General features: G+C 41.1%; 1 pseudogene across 1 annotated transcript; it reads left to right on the top strand.

Annotated features, from left to right (window-relative positions):
- The first annotated feature begins 18,528 nt into the window (after nucleotides 1-18,528).
- Nucleotides 18,529-20,157, top strand: LOC100965548 (annotated as a pseudogene). The gene has a single exon (XR_001161586.2). The product of XR_001161586.2 is annotated as a nuclear receptor subfamily 5 group A member 2 pseudogene (transcript).
- The last annotated feature ends 1,048 nt before the right edge of the window (nucleotides 20,158-21,205 follow it).

Here is a 21,205-nt window from a genome sequence, read left to right as displayed (position 1 = left end):
CTCTTCTTTTTCCATAAATAGAAAGAGAAGAAAAAAAGCAAAAACAAAACAAATAGGAAAGAAAAATTAAGTAAGGATGAAAACAAAAAAAGAAAAAATTCTGCAGCATGATCTTACTAACACTTTCCTCCTAGGGCCAAAAGTAGAAAGGTCTCTTAGCTCCCTTGAGCCACAGCTCCAGGCAAGGTCTCTGCACCACGCACAGACTGGATTTCTCCCATTCCTCAGTTGTACCAAAACAGATCTCTTGAACAGATCAGTATCAAGCACTAAGATTGCAGAAATAATAAAAAACTTAAAACAAACAAACAAACAAACAAAAAAACCTACACCAGGCCTCTGCACAGAATTCTATCAAAACTTCAAAGATGAGCTTGTACCTATACTGTAGAAACTGCTCCAAAACATTGAGAAGGAACCTTCCCAAATCTTCTATAAGCAAATATCATCCTGATTCCAAAACCAGGAAAGGACCCAACTATAAAAAGGAGAACTACAGACCAATTTTACAATGGATGTCAATGCAAAAATACTCAACAAAATCTCTTACTTGATCCTGCAATCTCATTACTGGGCATCTACCCAGAAGGAAAAAAAAATTCCTTTTCTCAATCATTTGCACTGATTATTTATCTCAGCTCAATTTACAATCACCAAAATGTTGAAACAACCTAAATGTTCACCAACTCAGAAATGGAGTAATAAACTATGGTATATGTATACCATGGAAAACTATTCAGCCATTAAAAAAGATGGAGACTTTACATCTTTTGTATTAACCTGGATGGAGTTGAAACACATCCTGTACAGTGAAGTATCACAAGAATGGAAATGGAATTGAATATTGAATGTGTTCAATACTAATATGAAGCCAGAGGTGATCTAATGCACACACATATAAGAGAAAACTCAAGTCAATTCAAGGTGGGAGGGAGAGAAAGAAGGGGGAGAAAAAAGGAGGGAGAGGGATCGATCTGCTCCCACTCGCTGGGCACAATTGAGGGCACAATTATACGAGGAACTCTACCTAACAACAGCTAATATTGAAACCTATTTCTTTGTACCCTCAAATTAACCAGAAATAAAAAAAAATTATTCAGATGAACCCCATGCATTCTAATACTGGGGTTCAGAAAATGTGGTGATCGAGTCCAAGATACACTAATTAATCACCGTGAACACTGAGAGTTTGTGTTCAGAGCACTTTTCACAAAAAAAAGTCCATTGTCTTAGCCCTAACATCAAACTGTCTTCCCTCCCCACAGCTGTCCAAAGAGCTGTATAATGATTCTAATCATTTCCTCAAAGGTATATTTAGGATAATTCTGTTGCCAGGATTTTTTCAACTAAATTGGCATGATCTGTGTGCTATCCAGGCCCTATGAACTATCATTAAAAGAATCCCAAGGAAGAAAAATTGGCAAACTGAGAATGTACAAAGATAATAAAACCAGCAAGGCCCTATTTAGCTCTTGCCATTTCCAAGTCATTGTTTTTCATTGTTTTGGCTTCCTCTGCCTCATTTTATAAGCTAATACAGGTTCTAAGGATGTTTTTACGTTTAGGGACAATGAGATATCACCAGAATAGTAAGACTAGGGGAAAATTAGATTACACATTTACTATAAGGAAAAATCTGTTCCACTGTTGCTCAATATCACGTTTATCAGCAGCAGTACCTCTTGCAAAAGAAAATTCTTTGAGATATTCAACAGTTTGTACCACACAAGAGAAACCTTCACCTTATTTGTCAGCATGGAATATGGTCAGGAAACAGCAGTTTAGCTGGGAGTCAACTGGCACCATCTGGCCACAGAAACATCAGACTAATAAAAGAGAGGTTTGCTTATTTATTTTTTTAAATAGGATCAGTCAAACCTGTAAAGCAGAAAATAAACATATAACTAACAACACAATGATGAAAAACGTAACCAACAAACTTCAATGCTAGCAGGTGTATTTAAAATTGTTCGTTCTGAAGCCATCCTTTTTATATTTAAATTTAACTGCCACATCCATTATGTCACCATCAATTAAGTTTATTTTCAAGAATAATAGCCACAGTCCATAGAACATTAACTGAGCTCACAGAGAGAATTACTCCAGTTGCGCCAGACCAACCTGGTTCCAAAAAACTCTGCTTCTGGAACTGACCCTGAGCATTCTGAGAACACTTGCTCAAGGTTCCCATGCCACATGGAAACCCAGGTCAGTGGACGCCCTGGCTCTCACCCCCCAGCAACTCCTGCCAATAGGGTACTGTGTACAAGGGGCAGACTAAATTACAGGTCCTCATGGAGGAAGTAACTGGGAGGAAACATGATCAGGAAGACTCCTAGATGTCCATCCATAAAGAAATAAATATTCAATGACACTTGTGAAAGCAGAGTCAGGGAGACTTTATTCAGGACCATGGAGCTAGGTACAGGGATCACATCAGTAAGACTCTGCAGTGGGGAGAGATCAGGCTCAGCAGGAATGCCGGCATCAGGCTCTGAGTGGGGAATTCACAGCCAAGGAGCAGGGGAGGGGCACCTGGCCAACAGCTAACAGGAAACATGTGGTATCAGGAGCTTCCGGCGACACTCACCTAACAGGATTTGTGCTGTGGGAAAGCCAGGGTGACCAGACATCTTGTGGGGGACAGTGAGGAAGGGAACTCTGATCAGACATCAACAGTAGGGGGTTCTTGTGAAGCTGACTTTGCAGAATCTGGGTTTTACAAGGAAGTGCACAAATGGGCCTAGGAGAAGGGTTAAGAGGCAGGAAGAATCTCTATCACCATGCTGTCCCAGCTTCTGTTTTCATCAGTTTTTTATTGTGGTAAAATACACATATCTACATAACATAAAATGTACAATGTTAATTGTTTTTAGGTGCACAGTTCAGTGCCATTAGGTACAGCCACACCGATGCATAATCACCTTCACCATCCATCAGTGCAACTCTTTTCATTTTGTAAAACTGAAACTCTGCACCAAACAGTGACTCTTCATCTCCCTCCCTAGCAATCGCCAGGCCATTTCCATCTCTGTGAGTTTGAATGCCCTAAGAACCCCACAGAAGTGTACACCACGTGTCCTGTTGTGTCTAGCTTATTACATTTAGCACAATATCCTCAAAGTTGATCCACGTTGTAGGGTGCACCAGAATTTCATTCCTTTTAAGGCCAATATTCCATTGCAGGCATATGCCACAATGTGTATATCTATCCATCTCTCAATGAACATTTATGTGGTTTCCACTTTCCATCTATAATGAAGAATGCTGCTCTGAACATGAGTCTATTTGAGTTTGTTTTAACTTTGAACATTTAAAAATTGATGGCATGGCAAATGAAAGCTCATTTGGGAGATAGAAGATAGCAGTCATTCAGAATGTGAGCTCTGAGGTCACAGTAGCTTGGGAACCTCAACTCTGTTGCTTACTAGCTGTGTGACCTGAGGTCAGTTACCTAACTTCTCTGTGCCTTACTTGCCTAAACAAATAATTTATCATTGTATCTACTTCCCAAGCCTGCTATAAGGATTAAATAATGTATAAGGCACAATTATCACAAAACTTTGCACATAGTAAGCATTTAATAAATATTAGCTGTTATTTTTAAGATAGAAAAATTAGGGTAAGGAAGTAGAAAAAATTAAAATTATCTTTTATCCTAAAGATTACTCTTTTTTTAATTAAATCATAGCTGTGTACATTAATACAGTCATGGGGTACAGTGTGCTGTTTTTATATACAATTTGAAATATTTTCATCAAACTGGTTCCATTTGGAAGTATATCCATCCTCACATTTTATTCTTACAAAAATTAAATACTATAGACCAGGGGTCCTTAGACATTTTAAGTAGGGGGCCTGTTCACTGTCCCTCAGACCATTGGAGGGCCAGACTGCAGGCCCTGGGAGGAGTGAGCTGCTAAGCAGGACAGGCAACAGCGGCAAAACACCCATGGGCCAGATAAATGTCCTAGACGGGCCGCATGTGGCCCACGGCCATAGTTTGAGGACGCCTGCTATAGATAGTTTGGTCAGGCATGTTTTCTATTTAACCATAAATTGTAAACATCTTTGTGAATATGTAATTATATTTCTAAGCTACAGTTTTTAATGGCTGCATAGCCCTTTGGGGGAAAGATTCCACAATCTAATCGATTATTGGTCAATTTCAGGTTGAGCTTCCCAGGAGCAGACTTTGAGCTGGTAAATGTTCCTAGAAAATGCAATAAACAGGCAAGGATACAGGAGGAGAGGGTGGCATGGAGCACAGGCTGATCTCAGCAAAGCCCCCACAGAGGACAGCTGGAGCCTGAACCCCTCAGAATAGTCCCAAACCAAGGCGAGGATGCTGGACTTTGCTACTCACCCCGCTGTCTGCTGTTGGTTAAGACAGCCAGCAACCCTTCTAGCTTTCTGCACGCACAGCAAAGCTGGCTCCGAGAGCCTGCAGGCACTGTTGCTGCCACCACTGAAGCAAAAGTCAGACCCAAGGACACACACAAACACAAGAAGTCTGCCCAAGGAGGTTGGGACAGGTTACCATGCCTTGTAAGGGCCCAACTGTGCCAAGAATACACGTGAGTCCAGCCATGGGAGTACACGCCCGTCTCCGTCTGCCATCCAAATCCCTCCAGCTGTGACTCCCTCAACAGCCTCAGAACTCAGCTGCTTCTCATCTATGGGTAAATAACATGGGGAGCCTGCTGCACAAGCCCTTCCCCAAAAAAGCAGCTGTCAGACCACAAACGTGTGCTACCAAGCGGTCTCTATCTTCATTGGAACAATGTGGCAGGAGTTATTATGTCTGCCTGGGGCAGGGAGATATAAACACCAGCTAGGGACTTACATGCTGTCAGATTCCCTCCAGAATGCAGGTAAACTGAAAAAATACCTAGAGATGGACACTGCAGGATTTCAGTTGGGAATTTTTCTTGTTGATAATAAATTTCTTTTAATACCTCCTCTTAATGCATTTTTATCACAATGGCAGAAAGTAGAAAGTATCTTTCTTTTCCAGGTTTCTAGACGCTAAAGGAAAGTTGAATGCAATGCAATAGGTTCTCTAAGCCCTGGCACTGGGTTTCCCATAGGGGCACGTGCACATCCATGGCCCCTGCTGAAAGGAAGATGTAGGCTCCTCTTAAGAGAAGGTATGTGAATGTTATCTCCACATTTGTCTGGCTAATGCCTGGAGGCCTACCTACCCTGGACGGTGGCTTGGAGAAGGTCATGCAAAGTCTACACTTGTCCCACCTGTCATCATGGATCTGAAACCTTCCTCCCCTTTGGCCATAGATCCAAAGGATTGGGAAAAGGTGGAGACAATGGAGAATTACCACCCCTGGATACCATTCTAGCTGAATGCTAGGAAATGCATTCTGCCAATAATTAACATTGGTGGTCCTTGGGTTCATGGTCAACCCACTAAAGGCTGTGGGTTCCATTAGGTACCCAATGTGGTATCCTTTATTAAGGTTGAAATGATTATGACAACAGTGAGGTGACTCATGTCATCCCTAAAGAGGGCAGAGAAGAAAAAAGAAGCAGAAAAAAGCATTCCAAGCAGGTGGAACAACACACACACACACACCATGGAAATGAACTCAACCTGCTGATGAGACAAGGATGAGAGTTACGTGAGGAGTGACATTATACGACATAGAGAAAACATCACTAGACTGATGATAAGAAAGGTGACGTTTATTCCTGTTCATCTTGGGTAACCAACTTGTCCTGATGAACCTCAGACTTTCCCAGTTTTAGGACTAAATGTCCCTTGTGCTGTGAACTCTCTTAGAGCAGGGCAAACCAGACTCTTTGGTCACCCTACCTAAACCCCAGACATGTAGTGTAGTTAGTGCTGAAGACTGGAGTTTACAAATGCAGATGTTCAAACCCCAGCCCTAGTGTGATGGTATCTGGAGACAAGCGAGGGTGACTAAGCCATCAGGAGCGAGCCCATGAATGGGTTCAGCGCCTCCTAAGAAGAGACACAAAAGAGCTTGTTCCTGCTCTCTCTCACCTTCCCCCTCTCTGCCACCAGGCTGGTACCCTGATCATGGACTTCCAACCACCAGAATTGTGAGAAAAAAGAAAATGTTGTTTAAAACACCCAGTCTGTGGTATTTTGTTACAGCAGCCCGAGCCGAATAAAACAGCTTCACAGGTAGAAAAAGCACAAAGTAATTATGAGCTAATATTGTAAACCATTTGGAAAAGTGCTAAGGGTTAGGCCCTGAGGGTCTAATTTACCAAGAGGTTATGAGCACAGACTTTTGAGCCATCTGCCTTTACCATGACAGTAGGGAGTAGTAAAATAAAAACCAGAGTTGTTCAAGTTGTTAACAAAAACCACTGTTGGGTTCACTCAATAATCTGGGATGCAAAGCTCAGGGTCCCATCAAAGCTGAACGTGGAGGTTGCTAGGAAGACTGTGAGCCAGCCAGCCAGATGCAGGTAGACACAGAAGCCAAGCACTAGAGTCCGGGACTCACTTGCAGTGGGGAATTTGGGGGACACGTGCAGGATGGTGAGGATGAAGCATTCAGGCAGCATCTCCTTCACCCAGAACCACCTCCACCACGGGGGCCTCCTCTCCCAGCACCGGCTATCTTAATGGAGTGCCCTGCAAAATCCAACCACAGTTTGTAAACAAAAACCCTCAGCTCAAAACAATCAATTTACAAGCAACATTTTCAATCATAACCCATTGTAAACTGAAGACTACACAAATAAAAACCAGTTCTCTGAGCTAAGAAGCTCGAAGTCCAGAGGTCAGAAATTAAAAGCCAACATTTCACAGTTATTTTCCATTTGTGGGGAGATGGATTGGATTATTTTAGACAACTTTGCTATATGTGCCACCAAAGTAAAAATACACTCTTTAGTATATTTTCTCAAGGTTAAAGGAAATACAGAGTTGAAAAATAACCTATAATGATTTCTAAAAATATAGCCCCTGGGTTTTTTTTTTTCCAATCAGGATACCATTTCTGACTTATGTTATTTATTTCAATAAATAAGATGAGCTGAATTTAATATTGCAAATTAAATTTTAATTTCCAAGATTTTAAATCCCTGTTTAATATAGTGAGCTTCACTTCTAAACAGTAACAAAACTGAAAATTTCTGTGAGATACTTAGCATAGTAACTACACATTTCTTGTTTTATTTATTCTAGACTTGTAAGATTATCCCAGACTGCATATGGAAAGCGGGAAAGACATAATTATTTTTGTATTTTCTGCAAAATATAAGTAAACTAGAATGCTATTTATGTTCTCAGGGCCATATGGAGAGAACATCTCTCTCATTCCCTCAGTTGATTTCCTGTAAACTTTCCAATTATTGCCAAGAGATTGTCAATGGGACCATTTTTCTGTATCGTCAAACTTCCTCATAGTTAATAACATTTGTATAACATTTCCTGTACCATTGCTAGTTTCTGAGTAGAAATATTCATAAATAGGATTACAAGTGGTTTCTATCATAAGAGAAATCTTAATTATTCATGTAAATAATAAGGGAACTAAGATCAGTTTATCTTATGACACAGACAAAAGATAGTCGTTCACTACACAAGAATAAATTATATGCACTATTTCACTTTGAAGGTATTTAATTGTTCAAAATGAAAGCAGTATTATCACCACATAGTCTGGTTTCTCCTCTAATCTGGCAGTGAGTATCTCCCTGGGTGAGTGTCCACATATATATGGCAGGTATTATTTTTCCAATTACAACCAGAAAAGAACCACATGCTAGAGAAAGAGGGCTATCTCGATATAGATTTATGAATGTATATGTTTGGGGTCGCTATAACAAAATACCAAAGACTGAGTGGCTTAAACAAAAAAACATTTTTGTCTCACAATTCTGGAGGCTGGAAGATCAAGGTCCTGGCCGATTTGGTGTCTGGTGAGGGCTGTTTCCCAGTTTAGAGAGGATGCGTTCCAGCTGTGTTCTCACATAGGTGAGGGCGTTCATCACCTCTCAAAGGCCCCACCTCCTAACACCACCACTTTGGGAGTTAAGATTTCAATGGATGAATTCAAAGGGAGAGAAATGTTCAATCCATTCCATTTGAATTTTCAAAACACTAGTATTTAAACATATCTTCTCTATCGATGATTTTTTACTGCTTTTACAAATAATATACTTTATATGCCTGGGCAAAACATGCTATAGGACTAAAATATGATAATATTTAAAATCCAGAATTCTCCATGTTCTCTCTCTCTCTCTCTCTCTCTCTCTCTCTATATATATATATATATATATATAAAATATGTGTGTTTGTGAACAAACCTGAGAAGTTGTATTGACAAAAGCTAGACTATTATAAACCCTAAATTATTCCCCACCCCTCATTTCTCTTCCTGACATTTTACCTCCCCAGGACCTGACTCACTATTGATTTCTCAGCTCTACAATTGTATTTCTCTATTATTCTAGCCTGTGAGAACAGAATTATGGGAAAGAAAGTGAAGTAACATTCTGGAAGTAGGTCCCAAAGAGCAGGGACCTTGCTAGGAGAACGCTCCTCTCACTAGTAGAGGCTAAATCAGGAAGCACACACGTCACAAGCACCAGCTGGATCAGCACACCAGCAGGCCCTCCTGCTCTGGAGTCTCCAACACTAGCCACAGACATGCCAGCCCCCTCCCCTTTAACCCAAACTCCATAGGGAGGCCTGGAAATCAAAGAAGTGCAGACAATGACATCTGTAATAGCCAGAATTATGTCCTCCCAGAGAAGTCCACATCTAATCCCAAGGACCTATAACTAGGTCATCTTATATGGCAAAAGGGACTTTGCAGGTGTAACTACATGAAGAACCTTGAGATGGGGAGATGACCCTGGATTATCCAGGTGGGCCCAATTGTTAGGTCTGGTGGAGAGTAAATTGGTGGCAAGGAAGTGACTAAGGGCAGAGGGCAGAACCAAATTGCAGCTGGGAACTGTTCCCTGGTGGGCACGTGCACAGGAAGAAGTTCCTAGTGACCTTTCACTGACTGGGGCTAAATGCCATCTAATCGGCATAGCATTGGTGGAGTTTTCATGAAAGATTTTAGGAGGACACATGCATAGTGAGGAAACTATTATATAACTTAACCTGTTATGCAATCTGTTATATAATCCCAACCTGTCAATCATCCTAAAGGTGAGAAATGGCAACCAATCCCACCAAGAGAAAGGCAGGACAAACCAGTCAGCATATAAGAGACGGTATGTGCTCAGACTTCAGGATCTTTCTCCACGTGTAGAGAATGACCCCTATCTCCCTCGGAGACATACTTTCACTCTATAATAAATGTTGTGTGTGATTACTTTGTATTTGTGATTGTTCATCTGCTCAACTTGGTACCAGCATTGGTACTTGAAACTGGGAACCAGGGAACCAGGGAACATCCAGACAGACCTAACACAATGTCATCACAAGGGTCCTTATAAGAGGGAGGCACGAGGGTCAGAGCTGGATCTGGAACAACAGAAGCAGAGATTTGGCAACAAAGGATCCACTTTATAGGTGGCCTCCATAGAGGCAAGAAAATGCTCTTCCTTGGAGAACCTCCCAAAAGAATGCAGCCCTCCTGACACCTGAATTTGCGCCCAGCCAAACCCTTTTTGGACTTCTGACCTCCAGAATTATAAAATAATAAATTTGTGCTGTTTTAAGCCACTAAATTTGTGCTAAATTTTCATAGAAGCAATAGAAAACCAATACAACATCCAAGGGCCTAAGGAAGTTGTCCTGGACAGGCATCCTTTGGAAAACTTACATGGAGACAATCAGATTTCACATTGCATCCCTGGTGCCCGAGACGCCATTAGTTGTGAAGAGTTCCTTGACACAACCAGCAGTTATTCCAGCTCTGTCATACTTCTAAGGATTTTCCCTAGAAAAGCAGAGATGGATATGCTTAAATGACCATAGTATCATTTTTATAATACCAAAAAGATCAACCTATATATTTAACAATAAGAATTAAATAAATAACTTCATATTAAAGACCTGGGAAAGGGCTCACAAGTCATTTTTAAGTAAGAAAACAAAATCCAAAGCCAGAAAAACAATTTCTTAATTTTGAATTAAAAATGTATATGTGTACAAAGATACACTGTACATATGTAGACAAAGAGAGAGGATACCACATGGAGGCTCTTATGTGTGGGTCTGTACAGAATAAATGGAATGTATCTTATTAGCAGTTATTTCAAGCATACTGCCTGGCACAGAATAAATGCTTAAAATTACTTGTTTTTTCGTTTTTATCTTCTGTTTCTTTTATGTTTTTTCCTAATAACATAATGTCTTTTTTAGTAGAAAATCAAATGCTTATAAAAATATATCACAATGTGCCTATCAGTGATGTACACTTTTTCCTATATGCTGCTATGGCGTGTGAACAGGACTGCTTCTGGACGTGAGCTTCTGCTGCTATTGAAATGAACCTATCTCCAGAGGGCCTTGGCAGTGGTAATCATAAAAGGAGAATTGGAAGTGCTAGTGTCTGATCTTCCTCCACGTCCCCAAGCTGAGTTGGCTTGGATGTAAGCAGCAGCTGTGTGTTTGGATCAGCCTAAGAAGCACAGGGCAAGCGAGCCCTTTGCTCTGTCTCCGGTGGTGCTGGAGATGTCCCGCTTGCCAAGAAGCCACAGCATAGAGAAGGTGAAGATTCTGCACCCAGGAAACACAGGCACTAGCGATACGCAGACAGCTTAAGAGTTCACCTGGGTTGAGGTCATAATCAAGTTAGGTTGTATTAAGTGTGTTCATTCTCAATACTGATCATGAAAGTTCCTCAGCATTTCTTTCCTAATAGTTTACATTGCAGAAATTCAATATGCAATCGTAAAGGGTTACAGAATCTTTCTCCCAGGGACTGGTGGGTTCAAACCTGGCCCGAGGCTGCTAAACAACAGTGACAACCACAACATAAAAATAGCCTGGTGTGGTGGCGGGCACCTGTCGTCTCAACTACTTGGGAGGCTGAGGCAAGAGAATTGCTTGGGCCCAAGAGCTTGAGGTTGCTGTGAGCTGTGACAGCACAGCCCTCTACCAAAGGTGACATAGTGAAACTCTATCTCCAAAAACAAACCCAAAGAGGGCAGCAAGATCAACATGCCCCACTGAATTGAAGCCTACTCTGAGTTTAACACGGCCAGCCGGAGATGGGGCCCCACCTCCACACTGTTACAGGAGGGTGGCTGTCCTTTTTCAGCTTCTCCTGATGCAATATGAAGCACACGGATCAGGTACATGTTCTTTCTTGCCAGAATGTAGATTCGCTTTGCTTTACCTTTAAAGCCAGATAGAACAGCCCAAGGAGAAGGACCCTGTTTTTCTAAAGAGTATTATTACATGGATCTACCTGATGGTAGATTTTATATGCCCATTTGACTGACTTATGGTACCCAGTGGTCCAAGATTATTCTGGGTGTTTTTGTGTGTTTTTGGTGAAATTTAAATTTAAATTGGTGAGCTTTTGGTAAAGTGTATGGCCCCTCATAATGTGGATGGGCCTCGTCCAGTCAGTTGAAAGCCTGAGAGAACAAAAAGACTGATTGTCCCCAAGCAAGAAAGAATTCTCCTGAAGACTTACCTGCACCATCAGGCCCTCCTGATTGTCCAACCTCAGGACCAACCTGTAGACTTGACAGCACACATAATTGTGTGAACCTATTCCGTATAATAAATATTTTATATATACACATATATACCAGTGTTTTTAAATCTTTTTATTTCATGGCACATTTGAACCTATAATTAGTTAAACTTCCACAGCATACTTAAATTGTGTTGATCAAAAAAAAAAAAAAAGGAATAAAAGGCTCAGCACCCATAGCACAGTGGTTATGGTACCAGCCACATACACTGAAGGTGGCGGGTTCAAACCCAGCCTGGGCCAGCTAAACAACTGCAACAACAACAACAAAAATAGCCAGGCATTGTGGCAGGCACCTGTAGTCCCAGCTACTTGGGAGGCTGAGGCAAGAGAATTGCTTAAGCCCAAGAGTTGGAGGTTGCTGTGAGCTGTGACACCACAGCACTCTATGGACTGTGTCTCAGGGAAAAAAAAAAGGAATAAAAAAAGAACATACTTACTGTGCTTTGAACTTCTTTCAAAAATTATTTCATTAATCTATTTTTTGCAGCACACCTAAGATCCTCTCATGGCACACCAGTTGAAATCCCTGATACATACCGTGTGTTTGTGTGTATCTTATTGGTTGTAGAGAACACTGATTAATACAACCTACCCCACACATTGTCTAGATTCCCTTGCTTTGTGTCCTTGGCAACCCCTTCAGATGCCAATCTTCTATTCTTCCTCACCTAACAGCTTTGCACAGACTCTGTATGCCTTTTTCTCATCGCATCTTCTGACCTAAGTCGGTAGCTGATCTGCTTGTACGTTGGCGGCTGCCCACATCTCGTGTATCTAACCTGAGCCAAGCCAGTTTTCTGCTCTGATACCTCATCTTACATGAAACAAGATGAACCAGTGAGAGACATCAGAATAAAGACTACAATCTCTAGGAGCCAGCTTACGTGCTGCTGCATCTCATTTCCCTGTTGTGTTTGCACTTTCGATTACCATCAAATGATATTCTCCTATCTATTTCCTACGTGGTTCTAGCATCTCGTAGGTGGATAGCTCACCCAGCGCAGATTCTGGCTGCCCTTGTGTAGCATCCTACATCAGGCAACACGGAAAAATAGCACCGGCCATAAAAGACGATCTGATAGACCTGTCTGAAGATGAGGGATCAGAGAAAAAGGACCCCTGTAATAACAACTTTAGGGACTTTTGCACCAAATTTCTGTGCTCCAAGGATTTTCCAGTGCTTCTTTTGCTTTCATAACAGAGAAGATTTTTCTGTTTGGTTGTTCATTTATTTCTTTATTTATTTTTGCTTGCAAGTCAGTAGCTATGGTAACAATTGGATAAATTATCATTCAGGTGAGTAGGGTGTCAGGGTTGTGTACTCTAATTGTGCTAAAAATTATGCATTGATTCTAATAGTCATAGAATGTGAACATTCTGTAAATGACTAGTCAGTACAAAAGGGAACATTTTTCCAGGGCTTAATACTTAGGGGAAATACAGAGTTTAAATAAAACATTTTATTTTAAAAAGTAATAACTGTGATTTTTGCTCATTCAGTTAACAAATCCATAATGAGTATCTTTTATATGTAACTAAAGATAAACATACATTTCCTAAGCCTGGCTGAATGGATATCATACATAAAACCTAGCCTTAAATAAAGTAATTAGACAATCCTCATCATCATCTTAATCAACATTGGGTTACTTAGGCAAAAACGGGGAGAGGGAGGATTTATTGAAAGAACATCAATCCTGCCAAGTCCTTGCCTTTCAAGGAATCAAGTATATATGAATTACAATACATAATATTATTAAATATCACTCAGTGGGAGATTTCATCAGAGAGGTGTATGATCTATGTTCCTTGAGAAACACTGCCCAGCATCCCAATACCTGTTATGGGTCTGAGAGTGTGGTAATACACACCACACGTGCTGTTCCTCGAGGCTTACAGTCAGTCGATGCACAAGAGCCCTGTATGATTCATGTAATAAACTACAGACGCAATGAGACAGCTCAGGTGTAAGATAAAGGATAATAAAAATTCATTACCTGATACCACATTTTCCCTGAGGTGCATGCAGGCGCTACAGGGCAGGTTTACACATAATTAAAAATCAAGAGTCAGAGGCATCCTGAATTCCTCCTCCAGTTTCTCTTGCTTCAACTTACTACTGTTTGAATAAGATTATGTCTTAGAAACAACCATCCGCGCCACCTGAATTCTTTTCTCTGCAACATAGTGAACAAAAACTAGCTTGGAAACCCGGTTATAACAGAGTCAGGATTATCCAGCAAGACACAACCTCAGAGGGTGTGGTGGCCCCAGTCGATTTCCTCACCTACCACTGAGCCGCACTGGCTCCCAGCACCACTCTTGGGCTTGGCCAAGACGCTCCCAAAAAGCTCCCTCCCCTTGTCATTGCCCAAGGGCACCTTTTTTTTTTTTTCCTGAATAGGAACCAGATTGACCCCATACTTTTTTTTTTTTTTTAGTATGTTTTTACTTTTTTCAAATTAATTTGAGGGTACACTTTTTAGGTTACATTGTTCTGCCTGCTAGGGTAAAGTTCCATTTGCAGAAGGTCCCCTCACCCAGAGGGTGTGCTACGTACCCTCACAATGTGCATGATGTCCACCTCATGCCCTCCCTCCTTGCCAAACGTCCTCCCTGCCCCACTTCCCTCTACTCCTGAACTGGACTATATTAGTGTTTTTTTGTTCTTAGGAACATGTAATTGTTTATATGTTGATTTCATACTAGTATGGAGTACCCTGGATATTCATCTTTCCATTCTTGTGATACTTTACTAAGAAGAATGTATTTCAACTCCATCCAGGTAAATGTAAAAGATGTAAAGTCTCCATCTTTTTAATGGCTGGTAAAATGATTTTTGTTCTGGGTAGATACCCAGTAATGGGATTGCAGGATCAAGTGGAAGGTCTACATTTAGATCTTTGAAGATTCTCCATATTTCTTTCCAAAAAGGCTGTATTAGTTTGTAATCCTACCAGCAGTGTAGAAGTGTTCTCTTCTCCCCACATCCACACCAACATCTGGTGTTTTAGAACTTTGTGATGTGGGTTAATCTTGCTGGGGTAAGGTGATATGTTAGAGTGATTTTGACCAAGGGCACCTTTTCCAGATTCTTCTTTTCTAGGAGGTTTTTTGGCTGCTCACCTTTCATCTCTAATTGTCTTTTGTTGTTGTTGTTGTTGTTGTTGTTGTTGTTGTTGTTGCCTGGGATGGAGTGCTATGCCCTCAGCCTAGCTCATAGCAACCTCAAACTCCAGGTTCAAGAGATCCTCCTGCCTCAACCTCTTAGATATCTGGGACTAAAGGCATCTGTGACAAAGCTTGACTAACTTTTCCAATTTTAGTAGAGATGGGGCCTTGCTCTTGCTCAGGCTAATCTTGAACTCCTAAGCTCAAAGAATTATTCCAGCTCAGCCTCTCAGAGTACTAGGATTACAAGCATGAGCCATTGCACCCAGCCTAATGTTATTATTCACCACCCCCTCCCCTGACATTCCTGATTGTGCTCAGATCTCAACTTCAGCCACCCCATTGTTTTGTGCCAGGTGATGGCCCCGCTTTTTCCACTTACAAGCCCTTTCCTCCTCAAGCAAGAGGGAATTCTCCATCAGATGCCTTCAGACTTTACCTGCACCATTGAGTCTCCAGGGTTTTCAGCCTGCAGCTCCCAGGGCAGATGTGGACTTGCCAGTTTCCATAATGTGTGAGCCAATTCCTCATAACAAATCTCTTTTCATCTATATACATATCTCAAATTGCTTGAAAGGAAAAACACACAGCCAGAAGCAGGCAATGAGTAATACATCTATAGAATACTTTAGCTAGACCAATGGTATTAAACTGGGTTCCCATGGAGCCCTGGGATTAAATGCAGGTGTTGCAGGGCACTGAAAAATGTATCTTCATCTCTATCTCAGACCCTGTATGAGTCAGGGTTCTCCAGAGGGACAGAACAAATAGGATGTGTATATAGATGGAAAGAGATTTGTTAAAGGAATTGCCTTACACACTGTGGAAGCTGGCAAGTGCACATCTGCCCTGGGGCTGTGGGCTGAAAACCCAAGAAAGCCAGTGGTGCAGATGAATTCTGAAGGTATCTGATAGAGAATCCTCTCTGCTAGGGGCAGCCAGCCTTCTGGTTCTGTTCAGGGCTTCAGCAGATTGGATGAGGCCCACTCATATTATAGAGGGTCATCCACTTTACCCTAAGTCCCCTGATATACATGTTAATCTTACCCCCAAACACTCTCCAAATGCATAAAATTACCCATCACAAGCCATAATTTTTCAGATCTAAAGTTAAAAGATAATACAATAAATGTTTTTTTTAAAAAGGTAGGAGACTCTCTTCTTGCCTTCAAGGTAGGGACATGTATTGTTTAAAAAGTACACAAACCAAAAAGTGCTGTGCAAGAAGAAAAAAATTTAAAACCTATATTATAAAAAATAATAATAATAAAATAAAATAATAAAAATAAATAAATAAATAAACCTATATTATTCTAATGTACCTTAAAATTAAGAATTTATGTTCCTCAAATGCCACTATTAGGTGAGTAAAAAGGCAAGCCACTGGACCAGAGGATATATGTGCAAATATATCCAATAAAGTATTTATATCTGGAAGATATTTGTAAAAGATGAGTGAATCCATAAGAAAACTAAACAGAAAAAAAAATGGGCAAATGACTTGCACAGGCATGTCACAAGAGCAGTTATCTAAGTGGCAAATAAATTTCATAATGTGCTCCTTACCTCCCACTACCAGAGGGGTCAAAATAAAAAATGCTAGCAATTCCAACCTGGAGAGGAAAGGATACTCATACAGTGGCAAGAACACAAACTGATACAACTGGGTTTGGAAAACTGCTTGGTCCATAACCAGAGAGCAGCACATTTGTATACCCTGTGACACAGGAATTCAACTTCTCTATACAAATCCAGCAAACACACAGGTATCAAAGATCTGTATAATAATGATGATAGTAACAGTTTTCATAACCAAAAATCTGGAAATAACCCAATGTCTGAGAGAATGGAGAAATTGTGGTTTGTGTCAATGAGAATAAAATGATCTATAACCACAAGCAGCACATGAATGCAGCTCACAAATACACATCTGAGTGAAGGAGGCCAACAGAAAAAGAGTAACTACTGCATGCTTCTATTTATTTATTTTTATTTATGTATTTATTTATTTGCAGTTTGGGGCTGGGGCCAGGTTTGAACCCGCCACCTCCTGTATATGGGGCCAGCACCCTACTCCTTTGAGCCACAGGCACTGCCCCATGCTTCTATTTATTAAAAAAAAAACAAAAAACAGTTGAAAAGCAGGGAAAGATATATCTATGGTATTAAAAGTCAGGAGCAAGTCCAGCCTTGACAGAGGATGGGTATAGACTACAGATGCTCTGGAAGTGTTCTTATTTCTGGCCTAGTCATGAGGTTCATGGGTGAAAATACTTTATGAAAATACAATAAACTCTCTATTAAAGATTTGTGCATTTTTCTAAATATATGTTATACTGATTTTTTTTGCAAAATTATCAACAGAAGCATTATTTAAGAGTACAGGATAGTAAATGATCAGTTAACTAAGGAAAAAAAGACAACAGAAAGTCTTTCTAAATTGAAGGTAGTTTACTACGATTGCTTCCTTAAACCCAGACGGCCTGTCATTCTGTCATGAAGCAGTTACAGTGTGAAGCAAAATTGAATTAATTTGCATACAAACAGTAGGCAAGGTTGGCTGGGCATCATATGTTGGTTCTCCTGACTGATGCTGACAGGTGAGTTAATGTACTTCTCAGTAACTCTATTTTACTCTGTTTTATTTATTTTAATAAGGCAACAAAACAACATTAATTATTTAGAAATAAATTTTCCTAGGGATAAGAAAGTCTTCAGTGGACTTAATTTTTAAATGACACTCACAAATCACCTAATCATTTTATTCTGACTTGTGCCAAGGATGAAAATACCTGTCTATCTACTATTTCAGCAAGTCTAGTTCATTCTATATGTAAAAGGAGATCAAGTTAGATACCAAAACCCCAGAGAAGGATAAGGAAAAACTCATGACCCTTAAAGAAAACTTTATGATGTCTCAGACCTCCAGGAAAATCAATAGATATGCCAAAAAAATTCAAATTCAGAGATTTGCCACATATTTAATACAATGTATTTTATTATATTGTGTGATAAAATATGCATAACATAAAGTTTACTGTCTCATCCATGTGACTAGGTACAGTGACATTGTTGTGCAACCGCCTTCCACCATCATCTCCAAAACTTTTCCATGAAACTCTGTCCCCACTAAACACTGACTCTTCATACCCCTCCTCCCAGTCCCAGCAACCACCATTTTACTTTCTATTTCAGAATCTGACTCTTCTAGAAACCTCATGTAAATGGAATTATACCATATTTGTGTTTTTGTGACTAGCTTCTTCCACTTCGCATAATGTCCTGGAGGTTTATCACGATTTTAGCACGTCACAATTCCATGCTTTTTTAAGGAAGAATAATGTTCTGTTGTATGGAGAGACCACATTTTGTTTATGGATTCATCTACCAATGGACACTTCTGTTATTTTCACCTTTTAGTTGTTGTGACACATTTTTAATTTGACATTTATTGTGATCAAATAAAGATGACACTCCTCCCCTCAAAAGGTGGGATTGACCCTCCATCCCTGCCCTCCCCCACCCCCGGCCCTACTTACCTCCCCTTCCCTCCTCGTCTTCCCCTTTCCTTCCCAGCACTGCCACCCTCGGGGCTGGGAAGGGCTGCTCTCGGACTCTAGGGAGGAGTGGACGAGGCAGGAGAGGGAGGTTGCACCTTCCCAACTCCACACTTGTGATAGTGCTGGGCTTCCGGACCCACACAGACCCCTTATTCCCGCCCGCAGCCACCTTGTCATGCTGCCCAAAGTGGAAACGGAAGCCCTGGGACTGGCTCGATCGCATGGGGAACAGGGCCAGATGCCGGAAAACATGCAAGTGTCTCAATTTAAAATGGTGAATTACTCCTATGATGAAGATCTTGAAGAGCTTTGTCCTGTGTGTGGAGATAAAGTGTCTAGGCACCATTATGGGCTCCTCACCTGTGAGAGCTGCAAGGGATTTTTTAAGCGAACAGTCCAAAATAATAAAAGGTACACATGTATAGAAAACCAGAACTGCCAAATTGACAAAACCCAGAGAAAACGTTGTCCTTACTGTCGATTTCAGAAACGTCTAAGTGTTGGAATGAAGCTAGAAGCGGTAAGGGCTGACTGAATGCGTGGAGGAAGAAATAAGTTTGGGCCCATGTACAAGAGAGACAGAGCCCTGAAGCAACAGAAAAAAGCCCTCATCCGAGTCAATGGACTTAAGCTAGAAGCCATGTCTCAGGTGATCCAAGCTATGCCCTCCGACCTGACCATCTCCTCGGCAATTCAGAACATCCATTCTGCCTCCAAAGGCCTACCTCTGAACCATGCTGCCTTGCCTCTTACAGACTATGACAGAAGTCCCTTTGTAACATCCCCTATTAGCATGACAATGCCCCCTCATGGCAGCCTGCAAGGTTACCAAACATATGGCCACTTTCCTAGCTGGGCCATCAAGTCTGAGTACCCAGACCCCTACACCAGCTCGCCTGAGTCAATAATGGGCTATTCCTATATGGATAGTTACCAGACAAGCTCTCCAGCAAGCATCCCACATCTGATCCTGGAACTTTTGAAGTGTGAGCCAGATGAGCCTCAAGTCCAGGCCAAAATCATGGCCTATTTGCAGCAAGAGCAGGCGAATCGAAGCAAGCACGAAAAGCTGAGCACATTTGGGCTTATGTGCAAAATGGCAGATCAGACCCTCTTCTCCATTGTTGAGTGGGCCAGGAGTAGTATCTTCTTCAGAGAACTTAAGGTTGATGACCAAATGAAGCTGCTTCAGAACTGCTGGAGTGAGCTCCTAATCCTCGACCACATTTACTGACAAGTGGTACACGGAAAGGAAGGATCAATCTTCCTGGTTACTGGGCAACAAGTGGACTACTCTATCATAGCATCACAAGCTGGGGCCACCCTCAACAACCTCATGAGTCACGCACAGGAGTTAGTGGCAAAACTTCGTTCTCTCCAGTTTGATCAACGAGAGTTTGTGTGTTTGAAATTCTTGGTGCTTTTTAGTTTAGATGTCAAAAACCTTGAGAACTTCCAGCTGGTAGAAGGTGTCCAGGAGCAAGTCAACACCGCACTGTTGGACTACACAATGTGCAACTACCCACAGCAAACAGAGAAATTTGGGCAGCTACTTCTTCGATTACCCGAAATCCGGGCCATCAGCATGCAGGCTGAAGAATACCTCTACTACAAGCACCTGAATGGGGATGTGCCCTATAATAACCTTCTCATTGAAATGTTGCATGCAAAAAGAGCCTAAGTTACAAACCCCAGGCACTCTGCTTTCAAAACATAAAGAGACTTGATGGGGGGGTGGGGGGGAGAACAACAGGAAGGAAAATAAAAGTACTCTGAACTGCTCCAAGCAACACTAATTAAAAAACTTAGTTTAAAGATGTTGAATTTAAAAAGGCATAATAATCAAATACTTAATGGCAAATAAATGATGTATCAGGGTATTTGTATTGCAAACTGTGAATCAAAGGCTTCACAGCCCCAAAGGATTCCATGTAAAAGACACTGCAGTGGAGTGGATCAAACTCCGAGATGGACACCAACTCAGTGTCAGAATAAAAATGGACAGAACGATTCTTGTACATTTAAACTGATCTCCGCTATGAAGAAATTTAGGAGCTAATCTGTGTTATTAATTAGGCTTAAACATTGGGGGATTTACGCTTACAGAATTCCTCCGTGATAAAGCTGAACTGCAACAATTCTCAAGAACTCATCGGCTGTCACTACAGCAGCCCTCCCCTTCCCCCTCGAAGGCCGCAGCACCTTCCACCCTGTGATCGCAGAATCTGTGCTAAAGACCTGTGTTCAGCCAAACGCTATAGTCACTCCACCAAATTATGAAAAGCCTAATTTTGAATGTCTGTGTCTTAGGCCTGCAAACAGCTAATAAGAATAGTCTATTGCTATGTTAGCTTGCCATTTTAAATATGTTCTGAAGTTAATTTTGTCATGTGTTCTGAATGTTAACAAAAAAAGCAGGCAGTATCCCTCTTCTCTCTTATATAAGCATTAATCGATAGAAAGGGACGTGACTACAAATTTTTCAAGCAAATGCTCCATAGCTAAAGCAAGTTAGACCTTCATTTCTGCTACTCTTGTTGGAATGTGGCTTCTGCATTTTGGATTTCATAAACCTTTCTAGCAGAAAGCTTTGTTAGGATACATCAGTCTTTTTAACCATCCAAGTTTGTAGTTCTTTTAAAAATAAAACAGGAAAGCTATCTTGCTGGGATGTCAAATCATCACAGTTCTAGGGAGTTGAACACAAAATGGAAGCATGTTACACTGGGCAAAAAGAGAAAACAGGATGAGCTGATTGACTCGAGGTTCATTCTTGCTGTTTTGAACATCCCCTACACTGGG

This window comes from Otolemur garnettii, unplaced genomic scaffold (genome assembly GCF_000181295.1).
Source record: "Otolemur garnettii isolate 467f Iridium unplaced genomic scaffold, OtoGar3 scaffold00114, whole genome shotgun sequence".
Classification (NCBI taxonomy): Eukaryota; Metazoa; Chordata; class Mammalia; order Primates; family Galagidae; genus Otolemur; species Otolemur garnettii.
The sequence above is the reverse complement of the archived record's forward strand: the minus strand, read 5'-3'. Positions and strand labels throughout refer to the sequence as shown.